Below are 15,682 nucleotides of genomic sequence, written 5' to 3'. Positions count from 1 at the left end.
TTATTGACTCACTTTTGCACCACGGTGCATTTATGCGTGAGCACCATTTCAGACTTGGAAGGATACAATTTCATACGAGTATTCATTCACATTTGCTATTTTAAGATTTAACAAAATGATTTCGTTAACTGAAATATCCACTTGGGAAAGAATTCTATTGTTTTATATTAAAACAAGAGAAACATGTAAAAATTTAACGTTCATAAATCTCATAAAAATGTTGGTATACACATAAAATTCAACATAAATAACTTTCATATAAACATAAACTACGACATAACTTCATGGTGATCGGACAATAATTGTTCATAGCTTCGAAAATCACTCTCGAATATAAATTATTGTATTTTCAAAAGAAAAATATTACTTAGTGTAGGGTACGACGATACTTTCTTACTTATTTGTTAAGGAAATTTGAAGATATTTATGGGAAAATGCATGGTGATAATAATAAAAAAACATATGGAAAAATCGTACGTTCGCGACAGGTACTTAAGCCAATTAAACAAAAACCAATAGAGATATTTTATTGTTTAAATACCAGATAGAGACCTAGATTAATACACTTTTAAAATAAATTAATCGCTTTCAAATATTCCGTTCCATTTCGCAGATTTTTACATTTCACTACTGTCAGCCTAATTGATTTCTATTTTGTGTACGTTCGTTACCACATGTTTATAACTATCATTATGAAAACTTAAACTCGATGAAATCTATCTTTTGCACTAAACATAGAGCTACAAAAATACTATCGCTATCGAAAAAAATGCTAGGAAAAGTTTTGTTTTCTATATTCTTTGGACATCAAAAGAGTACAAACGTACGTTCGTGACCCATATAAAATTTTTCGCATGAAAAAACCATATTCGTTCGCAAATATGAACAGAGTACTAGGCTTAAAGCCCGATTGAGATTTGAGAATAACATATTTAACTATTTTCATTTCATATTATAAATGCTTATACTATATGTATACATATTTATAAATCCAGAAAACATTTAGATATCTCTGAATTGTAATTGTCCCAAATAAATTGTATGCAACTGTTAATTTTACATTGATAAACATGCATATGTATCTTTACATACATATGATAGGTACATGCATATTATAACTTTAATCAACAACGGTTATTACGAACATCCGCTTATTACGAATTGTTTTTAAGGTCACTTTACAAAGTGTTTATGCAAATTTATACGTTTATAATGAACTTTGACTGTGTATAACGAAAAATATGTATCGATCCTATAGAGTTAGTTACGTTCGTAACCGGACTATTCCAGGGAAACTCTATAAGGTACTGACTTTTATTATTTTCGTACTTACTTTTTACAATTTAACGCAGCAAATCAGCAGAATATAATAACAACAACGTCAAATTTGTACGTTGAAGTTTTGATGACAATATGTATTGGTGTAATGGCGGTTATACGGTTTGTTGTTATTTTTTTTGGTTATTTCTATTTATTTTTAATTTGTTTTTGTAGTGATAGGACAAGAATTTAGCTATTTCCTTTGTTATCGTTTATCGTACCTTGTTTTAGTACTTTCGTTATTTCGATTTTAAATCGAGGCGTGGGCGTGGTACATACATACTTTCACAAGAATTGCTAATGGTTCCTTAACAAATATGGCCACATACGGTACGAAGGTAAACAATTAGACGAACACAAATAAAATTATTATTAATATAAGTATGTATGTAAGTACATATGTACATATTTTTATTTATGTAATGTAATACATATTTACTTTGATATAAAAATCACTAGCAATTACATTTATACGAGTATATATGTATATGTGTGTGTGTGTGTATAATATCTCTCAGATTCTCTCATTAACACACACATTAACATGAATACTAAATACTCGTACAAATATAAAGTAATTCACCAAATAAACACTACTAACACATTGCCACTTTATTTAAATTAATAACACTTAAATTTATTCGATATTTTTTTTTTTGTGCGGAATAAAAAGCGTTTCCTTTAGTTTCCCTTATATACGAGAACAAATACACACTCATTCACTCACTCACTATTGAATTTAAAATTTACACGTGTGTGATAGATACAATCGAAGAAGCAACTAGTTGGCGTAAAGAACTTATAAAATTAACGCGTTCGTTGTTCACCACTTTAATTCAATTAAAATTAACGTTTGATTTTACGTAAAAAAAAGTTTGTTGTATTCGAACGAAACGTATAAAATTTGCTTGTTTATAAACAATCCCAGTTTTCGCTACAGAAAATACCCACAAACATATGAAAAAACTTCACTTTTAAAAATTCGGAGGTGTTTGCATTTTGATTATGGACTTATACTAGCTTTCGTCACACACAACTAATGAAAATATAAAGGAGTGTCGTACATTTTTTAAAATTTTTTTTCTTATATTTTCAAATAAAATAAACAGACTCGCACATCATCATATATAAACAACTCGACTACACAGGCCGATACTCAAGAGAATACTAACTGAATGAATATTGTTGTAATGTAGCTTTCAATAACAAAATCGTATTCATTTGTGTTCAGTGTTGCCAGTAGACATTGGTGGTAGGTACAACGATTCCCAATTCATTTTAAAAATACCCAAACATTACACAAAAATTTATTATTATTCAATAAATTTACCATCTTTTAAGAGATTTCCGGAGCTGGTATTAAAAAACCCAACAGAAACATGGGAATGTCTTGCAATTACTGAACAACTTACTTATCAATGACAACTACATATCTACGGTATTACTTAGAAGTAGTTTAGTAGAAGTAGTTCTGATTAACATATAATCTGATATACATATAAGTACTTGCTTATGAGCTGGGGGTCGATTCTGGTTCTGTGAAACGGTGAAATGAAAAGTTTTTTCATATTTTCATAGAGTTTCTGATTCTCGTTTAGTGAACAAATTATAAATAAATTCAAATGTTTTCATATGAAAATCACAAGTGGAATGAAAAATCATTAAAAGAACGGGAAGAACAAATTCCTAAAACCAATTTGAATTTGAAAAAATTTAAATACTTAATAAATTTCAATATGGACATTTCCACAGTCTCGAACGTGACAATCGTACTCCATTGAAGTGAAAAATAAAAAATAAATGAAGCCACTAAATTTTGATTTGAATTAAAATGTTCATACACTTTATTAGAACGATATCGGAGTACTGATAACAAATGATGATTTAGGTACCGGAACGCGACATTGGAACATTAACAAATCAAATGGAAAATTAGCAGTTAATCTATCTTTGTTCCGTATCTTTTAATTTTTTGTAATAATTTGTTTATAGAAAGATTTTATGAAATGACTGCTGTCATGATACGAATATGTAAACAATAACTACTAAAGAGAAATTGTCACTGAAAGTAGTTAAATTTTCTCATGCTAACTACAAAAAATATAAAAATTCATTATATCTTTTTATATATGTATATAATTCTTCTGTACGTGTGTTAGTATCTGAACTCCTCCTTAACGGCTGGGCCGATTTCGATGAAATTTTTTGTGTGTGTTTGAGTGGGTCCCTGGATGGTTTAGATTTACAATTGACCTATATAGGTACAATGGGCGTGGCACCCCCCATACGAAATAAAAAATTATTATTGAATATCTGGAGTACTATTATAGTGAAAGTCTTGAAACTTTGTGTGAGCTATGGCAGAACAACGTTTGCGGATAGCTAGTATATTATAAAAATTTAAAATTAATTTGTTTATGAACATTTTTATTTCAATATCTATTCTTGAAAAAAATCCACAAAAGGTGCACCGTGCTTTTGTGGATTTTTTTCAAGAATAGATCTTGAAAATTACATTATTGTACAAAGTACCTATTTTTATATTACAAATTAAATTTATTTAAACTATTTTGCATAGGTATTTTCCAGCCTTTTTACTTGCTGTTATCATTTATATGTTATGTGGCAACCATATCTGAAATTTGTTTTGTTTTTTGATGAGATAAAAATGTTCGGGCAGGGCAGTAACTAGCAAAGAGTTAATATATAGAGAGAGACAAAATTGCTGTTGCCAGATAATATGAATATAAAATCGTCAAAATTGAACTAAAAAATCGCAAAATCGGTTAAATATGTTTGTAATCGTTAAAAAAAAAAATCGTTAAAAATAAACAATTCAATAAAGAATATACATGTTTAAAGAATTAAAATTGTAAAATAGGTGTTAAATCATTAGAATTATTTAATATTTTTATATAAAAAATTATACATTGACATTGCGTTTGTAATTTAAATTTTTCATTTGCGACACCATACATTTTTTTTTTTTTTACTTGGACCAGCACTCACAGGATGACCCCTACTCATGCAAAGCATTGTGTTGGAACTAGGAAAATTGGTTATGGGAGGGAGGATAGAGGGAGTAGTGTTTTTTGGATATTAGATTTGAATTTTCTTATATTGAAAGTGACAGGAAAGACTTTAGGAGGAAGCTTATTCCACATACGGACAGTACGGCTAAAGAACGAATTTTCTCTGTAATGTGTTGCGCGATCCACTGTCCAGTCGACAACGAATTGATGAGCCCTTGCCGAAGAACGTGTGTTGCGCAAAAAACTACGGGTTTCTGCAGAGCACATACCATTGTAGTATCGGTAGAACAGTGAAACACAACCCACATTGCGACGATGTTCGAGTGAGTCAATACAGCTGGATACCCTACTGTCACCGATAAACACCTTCGCCCTCTCCTTTATGCGGTCGAGTAACTCCAAAATAGACTTCGAAGCACCAGCCCACACATGAGAGTTGTATTCCATTTTAGGTCGGATATAAGTGGTGTAAATATTAAGGAGATCAGATGGGGTGAAGTAATTCTTACACCGTTTTAGAAACCGTTCTTTCGACACTCGAAAAATGTGTTTTGTCCAGCGGACATCGCACTGAATACTCATGCCTAGAACATCAAGAGCTTCTGATTAATTAATATTTACACCACCCATGACCGTATCATTCATGTTTTGCCTCATTGCCCCAATCTGCATATGAATGGCAAATGTTGCATTCATCTGCAAAAGAGTAGATAGGGTTGGCAGTTTCACTTAGAAGGTCGTTTTTAAAGATAAGAAATAGAGTAGGAGAAAGAACGGAGCCTTGCGGTACCCCTGAATTGATCTTGAACTCGTCTGATGAAATTCCATCTATAACAACTCGTATAGTGCGATCTCTGAGAAAGCTCGATATAAATCGAGAGAAGTTATTACCTTATTTTTACTACTGCAACCAGACTTAGGGCCATTATTATAACTTGCCGTTATAGTTAAAGTTACCTTTAAGGCTACCGTTTTCTATTGCTTAAAGTTACCTTTAACTATGACGGCAAGTTGTAATAATGGCCCTTGCTATTTATACACAATGCCATCTGCATCTGAGTAGACTAGATTGTTCTTAACGGTCAAAACTCGTATTTTCGAATTCTAGAGCTTTCGATGTTAATGTTAGCAGCTTAAGCATTTAGTGTTGCCATACTTACAGACCGTTAAATTCAAATCGAAATTTGCAAATTGGTAACAATATACTATTAGGATAATTATATATAATACAGTTGATATGGCGATTTCCGTCTGTCTATTGAAATAAGCTATTGAAAATCAGGAAAATTGGCCCACAAATAGTTGAGACATAAGCAAAAACCTTGCTTTACCAAAATCTCAAATACTAAGTCATATACATAGAAAATATGGATATCAATAACCGAATTTTTTCACTCAACTCAAGCCACAGCAGAATTTGGTTATTAAGAATGAGTTTAATTTAAATTTTATGCTCTTAAAGGAATTATTAAGATGCCTAACGTTACAACTTTTAGGGATATTTATATTTAGAGAAAATAATAACAATAATAGTGGTTAAAATTTGCTTATCTACAATCAGATATGAAAAATGTCTCCAACTACGTTTTATAGATTTAACATCGAAATTCTTATTTTTTTTAATTAAACCAAGAATTTATTGGTTATACTGATTAAAACTACGACTGTGACAATACCGATAAAATGCCACTATTAAATTAGAAACATTGTACAACCAAATATAGTTATTTAATAATTCTTTTATAGCTCCCATATAAGTCCTGCTTCCGAAAATCATTTTAACGAGTATAAATCTCTTAAAAATGTTGGTATCCACATAAAACTCAATAGAAATAAGTTTCATATAGCCATAAATTACGCGACCTAATTTTATGGCGATCGGTTAATAATTGGTCATAGCTCCCATTTATATTATTCCAAATCCTACTACAAAAGTTTTATACAAAAAATCTTGCCCAATTCGCAGAGTTATGCAATTTTGTAATGCAAGTCAAATCGCACTTCTGTTTTTGGTAACATCACACACTCACATATTTTTGCTAATATCTTCAAATCCTTAGGGTTAATTGTTGCAATATTTTTTCTGAATAATGTGCTACTCGCAAATATATAAAAAAAAGCTTTTAACAAATTTGATTTTTTCATTATTTTTTTTTAACATTTTGTCGTACTAATGTCACGTCACGCTATAATGGAAATTCCCATATATTTATAGAAATCATTCGAGTAACTGTTTATAGGTATAAACAATTATTTTTTTTTCCAAGATCTTAACAATTATTTATCATTTTGATTCATAAAATTTTTGAATTTCTTTAAATTCGGTTTCTATTTTTTATATATCATCTTTTATCTTACAGAAATTATTGCGGTTAAATTGGTATTATTTCTATTTGTTAATTAATGATTTTCACTTTGCCATTTTTATAATAAAAAAATCGTCAAAATGTCGATAAATCGGCAAATATGGCAACAGTGGTTGTAATATACGGGAGTGTTTTATATCTTAATATGTGATTACTCTCACTCAGATTTATAAACCGCCCTCCCCCACTCTACTTTGCAAATAATACTAACAGAAAACTGTATATATAGTAGATACAAACAAACATGTACTATAGATATTTATGCATATGTACATACCAACATACATATATACACATACATACATGTACATATGTATGTACATATTTATTTATTTGTTGATGCTGTATGTTTTTGTAAAACTATTAGTTTGGTTTGCCTCAAAATGAAGGAGGGAAGTGAAGAAATCAATTGCTTTTTATTTATTTGAATTACATATTTCTGGATTTTATGGAATTCAAATGCATCTAAAACATTTAATCCTTCATTAAATGTCCATACTCAATATACCTAAATATATTGAGTATTAAATATTGCGATTGTTTTACACAACTATGCATACATACATACAACATGTACATAGGGGGATAACAGTTTACCATTTTAATACGTTTAATACAGGCTCGGATCCACGGAGTGAAACAAGGAAATATTCCACACATTCCTCCATCATCCATTATAACAGGCGTGGATTGAGGGGTAGCCTGTTGTAATGGATGAGGAATGTAGTGAAAAAACCAGAAGAAACTAAAATTTATTTTTTTTTAATTTGTTTACACCATTTTCAGAATTTGGAGATGTGAAGTATAATAAAGGAACCGTACAATTTATGAATTTATTAAAAAAAAAATATGTTTATTCATAAGTAAAACTCAACTTTGTTTTTAAAAGTCCGTTAAAAAGGGACCGAGATGTTTATTAAAACTAAATTTAATTTTATTTATGTCCATTTCACTCAAAAATTACCAGCATTTCCTTTCAAGCGTTTTTCCAATGTTACCATTTCTTGTTGAAAATGTTCATCGCTAAAAGTGAATGCAGAAAATACATTGTTAGACATGTTGCAGCCCATTTCACGATACACACTTAAACATTATTTAACAACCGCGACATAGTCGTCGCTTCTGTTTTTTAACGGAACTTTGCTCGTTCACAAGGTTCTCATATCTAAAATTAATCAGAACAGATAAAAACGTATTGTATCCTAACTTTAGATACAGAGGTGGCAGCATAACATCCTCAGTTTTAGCTAATGGGACGTTTAAAATGTTATTTGATTCTATACCATTCACAAAGATAGCATGGGTGTTTTGTGTAACCACCTTGCATACCAAATAAAATTGTCAGCGATGAAGGAGTATTTGTTTCATCACTTCTCTTTTATGCCAGTCGCATATGCGATTGGAACTGATGGTAACAGATTTTCGTTATGCAATAAAAAACAATCTATTTTTGTAGAATATTTTTACATCAACCATCAATGAAAAGTCGCCACTCGTCTGCCTTATAATTGTTTGGGTATATCATTGCAATACACGAGATTACTGTAATTTTCATCAAGAAATTTTAAGAAATCTCTTCAAATAACAAAGTCTGTTGTTCACTTCTTCTACAAGATGTTACACGGGAACCATATTCCACCAAATTCCACTGCTTTAATCGCGACTCGAGAACTTCAGATTGTAGTTTTCCAAATGCAAATCGAGAATGAGTTGGCTGAAATCTGCTATTGATTTAAAATGCCGTTCCGTTGTTGCAAAGCAATATTCACAGACAAATTCTGGCTATACTAGCGACGGAATTTATAAGAATTATTGAAGAGTTTGTTGTATACTTCACTAAATCCAATATTGTTTTTAAAAACACGTCGTTACCAATATCAGTAAATAAGCCACGTTTCTCACACATTTTTATATCAATTGCACACGATTACTACCAAATATATAAACAAAGCTGCGTTTTACTCATGAATAAACATATGTTTTTTTGAATAATTTAACATTTACTAAATTTAACATTTCATTTAATATACCTATACTTTATGAATTTAAGCATTAAATAACAAAGTCATTTTGAGTTGGAAATTGATAAATTGTCCACTCCATATACTCTGCCTTTGTAAACGTTTTAAACACTGGTGTATGTCGAACACCGGCATTTTGCCGGTTTTACTAACGACTGCTGTGCCGAAAATCTATTGAAAGTTGTAAATTGGTTAAACAATGGTACTTTTTTGATTTCTTAAAAAATGTTCCTATTATCTTCTAGAGAAAATTGCACAGTGATACAAACGCGAATGAAAATATGTATGTAATATGCAGGATTTCTTATGTAGCTATTCTGTTTTGTATAGTGTATAGTTTTTCACGATGACTTCGTTAAGTAAGTTTTTTAGTGAAATAACGGTTATTTTAAGACTGATTTTCAGCTTGTTTCTTCTGTTTGAAAGATATGAAACAAATAAATCAAAATACAGTCAGATAAGTTTGAAAAAAACAACATGATGCAACATTTCGTTGCAAAAATTAGCATAACTTATTCATTTTCTAATAGATTTTTATTTCCTTACATGTTTTGAAAAGGTATGCTTTAAAAAATATATAAGAAAACAATATTTTACTTAGAGCTAGTTTCTGGGATAAAGATAATCTACATTCTTCGTTTAAACCTAAATTAAACTAAGAATTGTGTTTCTCACTTATTGTTTATTTACGATATAATCTCGGTTTAACAGAGCATCATTGGTGAGTTAAATCTAAGTATTTTTATACTTAGATTTAACTCACCAATGCACAAACAGATGAAAAATAAAATAAACAATTCAGCACAGCAGCACTTTTTTATTTTGATTTGCTTATTAACATCAATCTAATTTTTAATATACATTTTATATACTTTAATGTCACTTTTTCTTTTGCAAAGTTAAAATTTACAAAAAAAAAAGTTATGTACGCAGTTGCTTTTTCTTATAAAATTTAAAGTACTATCGCCGTATTTATATGAAAAATTTTGAGGAATAAACATGTGATTTGACTGAAAATTAATCCACTAGTGAGAAATATAATCATTGGTCAAATTCCGGCAAAATATATTTCTGGTTTAATATAACAGCGTGTTAAGCTACATTTAACTGACAAGCAAGAAACTAGCTTTTAGATCGTGAAGAAAATGTGAATTTGTTGAAAAAAATACGTTGTTTGAAACCTAAATGAAAGTAACTCAGCCAATTTTCAAAAAGTAACTTCTGTTCGAAAGGCGAAATATATGTATATTAGAGTGACAGCCGATTTTTTTTTTAGATTTCAAAGAGTGCCGGGTGGAATATTGTGACACTAGGCCTAAATGTTAAGTGCTGAAAATTTGAGCCAAATCGGGCAACGATTTCTGGACGCGCATCGAGGTCAAAGTTCAGATATATGCAAAATTTTACTGTTAATATGGAATAAATAGTTAACTTTCTGCATTGTTTTCTAGAAATATGTAGATTTATTTATATTAATGAATATTACATTAAAAAAAAATTTTGGAAATTAACCCTGTATCTCCTTTGGTTCAAAATGACCCAAAAACTGTATTATCGCCAAAATTAGAGAAAAATGCTAATTTTTCAGTTTTTGAAAAAATGTTGCTACTAAATAAATACTTTTGCAATTGAATGCAAAAGAATCGAAATATGTACGTAATTATCGTTGTAATGAGATACAAATGACAAAATTTGATTAAAAATGTTTAAAGTTATTATTATTATTTCGAGAAAAATTAAAATAAAAGCTCATTTTTACTTAAAATATGTCCATATTTACTTGTATATGAGTTTTTGTCTTCGTAGGATACCGTTAACCTATTCGCAGGTATGGCCAAAAAAAATAATTTTTTTTAAAGGCTGTTTCAAAACTCCATTCTCAAATTTTTAAAAATTTTGTTAAACAAATTTCGGTTTTTTTCGATCATCACATTAGGGTTTATTGAGATCAAAATAGGGAATAAAAATATGAAAAAATTATGTCAATACCTCTTACAGTTTTTCCGTACCTGCGATTTAAATTTTGCGATTTTCAAGAAAAACTAATTATTTGTCCATATTTAGGCGAACGAGCCCAATTTCCTTACTGTTATAAATTTTAAGTAAAACTTATTCACAGTATTATAATCCTGGTAATTTTAAATATGGTCTGAAAGTTTTACTAAAATCGGAAAACGTTAACCTTTAAATCGTGAAGGTCAAAGGTCAAATTCAATATTTGGAATTTCTAACGAAAAGATAGCGAAGTGTTATATATTTTTGGGCCGATTTTAATGCTAGTTTGTAATAATTATGTTGCATTTTTATCTACTAATTGTTTAGTATGTTGTTAAGTGAATTTAGTTAAAAACCTACTGTTCTTTTGTAACGACAGGCAAAGAAAGTGATATGAGCAACCATATCATTATCATGCGCCTATGTCAGACCAACCCGCTTGCAGCCTGCTGGAAGCACTCCGGATGTGGATGATCGCGTCGCCTTCTTTGATTAGAAGACGACGGTTGATTATTCCATAACTGGAGTGGCAAACTGACAAGGCTTTACGGGGCGAAACCGGGGCTCCGAGATGCTCCGAGATGCCCCAAGAAGAATTAAATAATTTTAAATTCGCAGCTCACTTGAGTCTTATCAAGTGCCATGGGGATCTCAAGAAATGTATTATTGCTCAGGAAATGTATTATTGTAGTGGCATTCGTGATGTACTGGTTATTGGGCTCTGTTCTCGGTCGAGGTCGATTGTGTGTGAGTCGTAACTTTTATCGACTTGTGTTTCAGGTCTGAAACCATACATGGGACTGGATTACCAGGCCGGATGTCGTTGCTTTAGTAATTATCCTGGATTAGCTATGGGTGACATGGATTAGATAGCCCAAGCGCTCCAGCAAGGGGTTTGTGCATTGATCTATGCAGTCAATGTACGATAATTTGCTAATTAAGTGTTCTTTGCAAGTTACTTAATGGCGGTGATGGACGCATTGTTTCCATTCGGTGTTCAGAACACAGTGAGATAAGGCCCTCGATGTAGGTGCTCACTATAATCTAAGACACTTTACTGTTCTTTTGTAACATGATATTAAGTAAGAATTACTTGTGGATAATGCGAAATGCAAAAAAAACGATTCCCATGCGTGAAGCGGGATTAAATTACTAAAAACGAGATGTTTGGAAACTCTAGTATTTTCATCCATCCATCGCAAAATATGCAAAATGTTTCTGTAGGATGTACATTAGGGATATAACTATTGACAATTTTTGCAAATATGCTAATTGGCATAGCATGGTCGAATAGAGCATTAAAAAATATAAAAAACCATGGTATAATTTTATCGCAATAAAGTTTTTCATTAAATATTTGGTGTCGTAGCGTCGTAATTTTTTTTATTAATGTTTTGTTTTTGTTTCGAAAAATTAGTTTGAAAAATATTTATGACATACAATTAGTGTTTATAAAAAACAGACTTTTTAAAAAACCGGTTTGTCGGTTAACCTAAAATTGGCCTTTTTTAGAAAACCGGGTTTTCGGTTAACCGACATCGAAAAAACCGGTTAAACCGGTTAACCGTCATATATGTGTAGAAAACATAAACTGTCCAATAAAGTATACACAACTTTAAAATTTTTAGTTTTTAGTAGCCAGGAAATTAAATAACTATAAATATACAAAAGTGCTAAGTCCATTTTATTTTGTAAAAATTTCAAAATTATTATCTCAGTCAAATAGAATTGTTTTAATTATTGTTTTTTTCATTAAATTTCAACCAAAAAATGTAAAATTAATTAAATATTTGATAATTTTGACATTTTTTATCACCTCGACTTTTTCATATGAAACAGAAAATGTTACAAATCGCAAAAAAGGACCTATAAGATGCAAAAGCACTTCTTCTTAGCTGTGATTATTTGTTATTATAAATCATACAAAATAACTAATAAAACTCCATTACCAGATTTCAAATCATGGATTTTAATATTTCTGAAAAGGACTTTGTACACTAAGCTAACGAAATGATTAATAAAGTAAAATTTTAAGAACAAAACACACGAATGAAGTCAAATTTATTAGGTATGTACATCAAATTCAATTTAACGTTTCGTAAAATCATCACAAAATTTATAATGAATCATTATTCAAATTTAGTTTAACTTCTAGAATTATGCGGAATTTAATTTTTAATAGTTTCAATATGTGCAATTTATTCTGAAAAAGTTTTTAAGTAAACTCATCGTCCTCTACTATTTAGAATAATTGTAATTTTTAAAAATATTAATCTAAAATGATATAATGTGTACACAATGAATATAAAAAATGCACAAAAACATTAGATTTATTAATTTAAGTCCCAAATTTTAAAAACCGGTTAACCGAGTGATAAAAAAAAACCGGATAAACCGGTTAACCGAAAATCAACATTTTAAATTAACCGGTTCGGAAAAAACCGAGATTTCAAAGAAAAACCGGTTTTCCGGTTATCCGGTTTATAAACACTACATACAATGCTACAACACTATGACATCAATTGTGAATTGGGCAAATATATTTCATTTTAATAATAACTGCGGACATACTTCAAAAGATAATTTTTAAATAAGGGAAGTATGCCTCACTCTTGCAAAAAAAGATATGAAATTATTTATATAATTTTTCAGAGAAAACAAAATATGGATTATTTTAGAAATTGGTGTTGGTGCGTGATGTTTTTGATTCCAAATGACCTAGAAAAATGATTTTCATTACTTATACAACATTGGCCATCACGTGGTGGTATGCCAAAAATTTCGCCAAAATTGGTTATATACCTAATGTACATATGTATGTATAAAAGGGTTTAAAATGATATACATACATGCATATGTATGTATGTATGTACATATGAGCGTACCAATTATTTAATGCAATATTAAATAATTTGTTGCGATCATTGCATGTTAGTTTAAATGAAGAAAGCATTTTCTGCAGACATACTACATACAATTATTAATTTTCGTAAAAATTGCATGCTTGCATGCATGCATTTTGTATGAGCTAAATGTTTGCTTTTGACATTTTAACGTTTACACTACGTGTGTTCTTGTTTATGTATCCTCATATCGAGCCCTTAATGCCATATTATCGTAAGCGAAATTTTACGAAAAAAATGTATTTGTTGATATTGAAATTTAATGTTAATGTCAAATGTTTTAAAATTGTCGAAAATTCCAAATTGTTAATAACTAAAAAATATAGATCCAAAGATTTTACATAAGTGTATTAAATAACGACATCAAATGCAATTTGTTTTGACATTGTATAGTATCGAATAGGGATGACAATCCCGATTCCGAAAATTCCGGGATCCGGATTTCCCGAATCCCGGGATTTGTAAAAATAAATTGATAGTTTAGGAAGATTTTTGAAGCTCCCAAAATACCTAGAAGGCTAAATTTCAGCATACTTATATTACTAATCTCGCTTCAAATCCAAACGGAGCCATTGTATGTTAATATCATTATATACAAATTATTTATTGACAATAAAATATTTTTCTCATATAGGGGTTATATTCACAAAAGTTTTATTTTCATATACAACTTGTTTATTAAATTTTATCACGATATTAATTATTATAAGACAATTATGAATGTTCAAGTAATTTTTTGAAGGGGACCATGTGTGGGGACTAGGGACAAATGTAGCCCGATTTCCTCAATTCCTTACAGTATAATTTCAGTGTACTTAGAACTTATTTTATGCAATTGTATGGCACTAGGGTAAATCATGGATCATTTTCAATACCAAACTAACATTATCAACAGAGAGGATTTTGTGGATAATTTTAGCCAGCTGGATCCTTTCGTTTTTGCCCTATCATGTTTTAAACAAACAGACAGACGCAAATTTAAACAATACTTTTATATTTTATTTTAAATATTAATATATAGAAATATCTCTTGTGTCAAATTAATTTTAATTCATTGCATTAGTTTTTGCTTTGTTGTATTTTTACTTAAGTATATTAACGAAATAAATAGTTTTTATTAGTAGTGTTCGCGTACTTGATTTGTAATAATTTGTACAAATTATCACTGGAAGTTACTGGATTCTGTTCGTTTACTTTTAAAAACTTGTAACGAGAGACCAAGATAGTGTTAAAAGTGACAGTTCATAGATAGAGAACATGATATTTTTTACTAGACATTTTTTGTCCAGTAAAAAATATCAACATAAAAATATGTTTAAAACATATGGTTGCAAATATAAACAAAACTAAAAAGTTGAAAATTAATTCAATTTACAAGTTTGCAAAGTAAAGATGTAAAATAACACAATACAAACGTTTTGAATTGATTTATAATAAAATACAACTTATTTTTACAAATTGTTGTTTGCGTACTTTTTTTGTAATTTTTCAGATTTAGAGTAATTTATTTTTTACACTCTAAAATAAAGTTACTGGATATTTTTTACTGGAAAGTACGCGAACACAACTATTGTTCAATTTGTTGTTTTTTGACATTTAACTAAAATCCCGAAGTCGCAAAACATTTCTAAAATCCCAAATCCCGGGATTTGTAAAACCCAGTCCCGTTTGGCATCCCTGGTATGGACTATGTAAATTATTTTTAAAGGTATGTCGCATTATTTGTGAAAAACACCATCAGTTTTTTGTGAAAACATCGATTTATTTTATCAAAACTTTTTTGTAAAATATTATTTTTTTGTTTTTTTTTTTAATTAAAAAAAAAAACTAACTTTTTATGAGAATATAGCTATTTTGTGCAAAAATATATTTTTTCCTAGATTTTTTGTGAAAAAAATTATTTTTATAGGTATTTGTAAAAAACTTTTTTTCCTTTTCATTGTGAGCTCCACATTTTTTAATTAATTATGATAAATCATAATATCTTAAGTTATGTAGGTATTTACTTAAGAGCAACACTATTTCGTATTTGTTTTACTACTTAT

General features: G+C 29.5%; 1 protein-coding gene across 3 annotated transcripts in view; it reads right to left on the bottom strand.

Annotated features, from left to right (window-relative positions):
- LOC135949159 (uncharacterized) overlaps positions 1-15,682 on the bottom strand; it is a 70,520-nt gene that overhangs the window by 54,052 nt on the left and 786 nt on the right. For 2 of the 3 annotated variants that reach the window (XM_065498623.1, XM_065498626.1), the window contains exon 1: positions 1,334-1,724. The exons of the other annotated variant lie outside the window; for it this stretch is intronic. The gene's annotated coding sequence lies outside the window, so the exon portion shown is untranslated. Of the gene's footprint in view, positions 1-1,333; positions 1,725-15,682 lie in introns of those variants that run through there. 3 annotated transcript variants of the gene reach the window in all.

The sequence above is a fragment of the Calliphora vicina genome, chromosome 1 (genome assembly GCF_958450345.1).
Source record: "Calliphora vicina chromosome 1, idCalVici1.1, whole genome shotgun sequence".
NCBI lineage: Eukaryota > Metazoa > Arthropoda > Insecta > Diptera > Calliphoridae > Calliphora > Calliphora vicina.
This window is presented reverse-complemented; position numbering and strand designations above follow the sequence as displayed.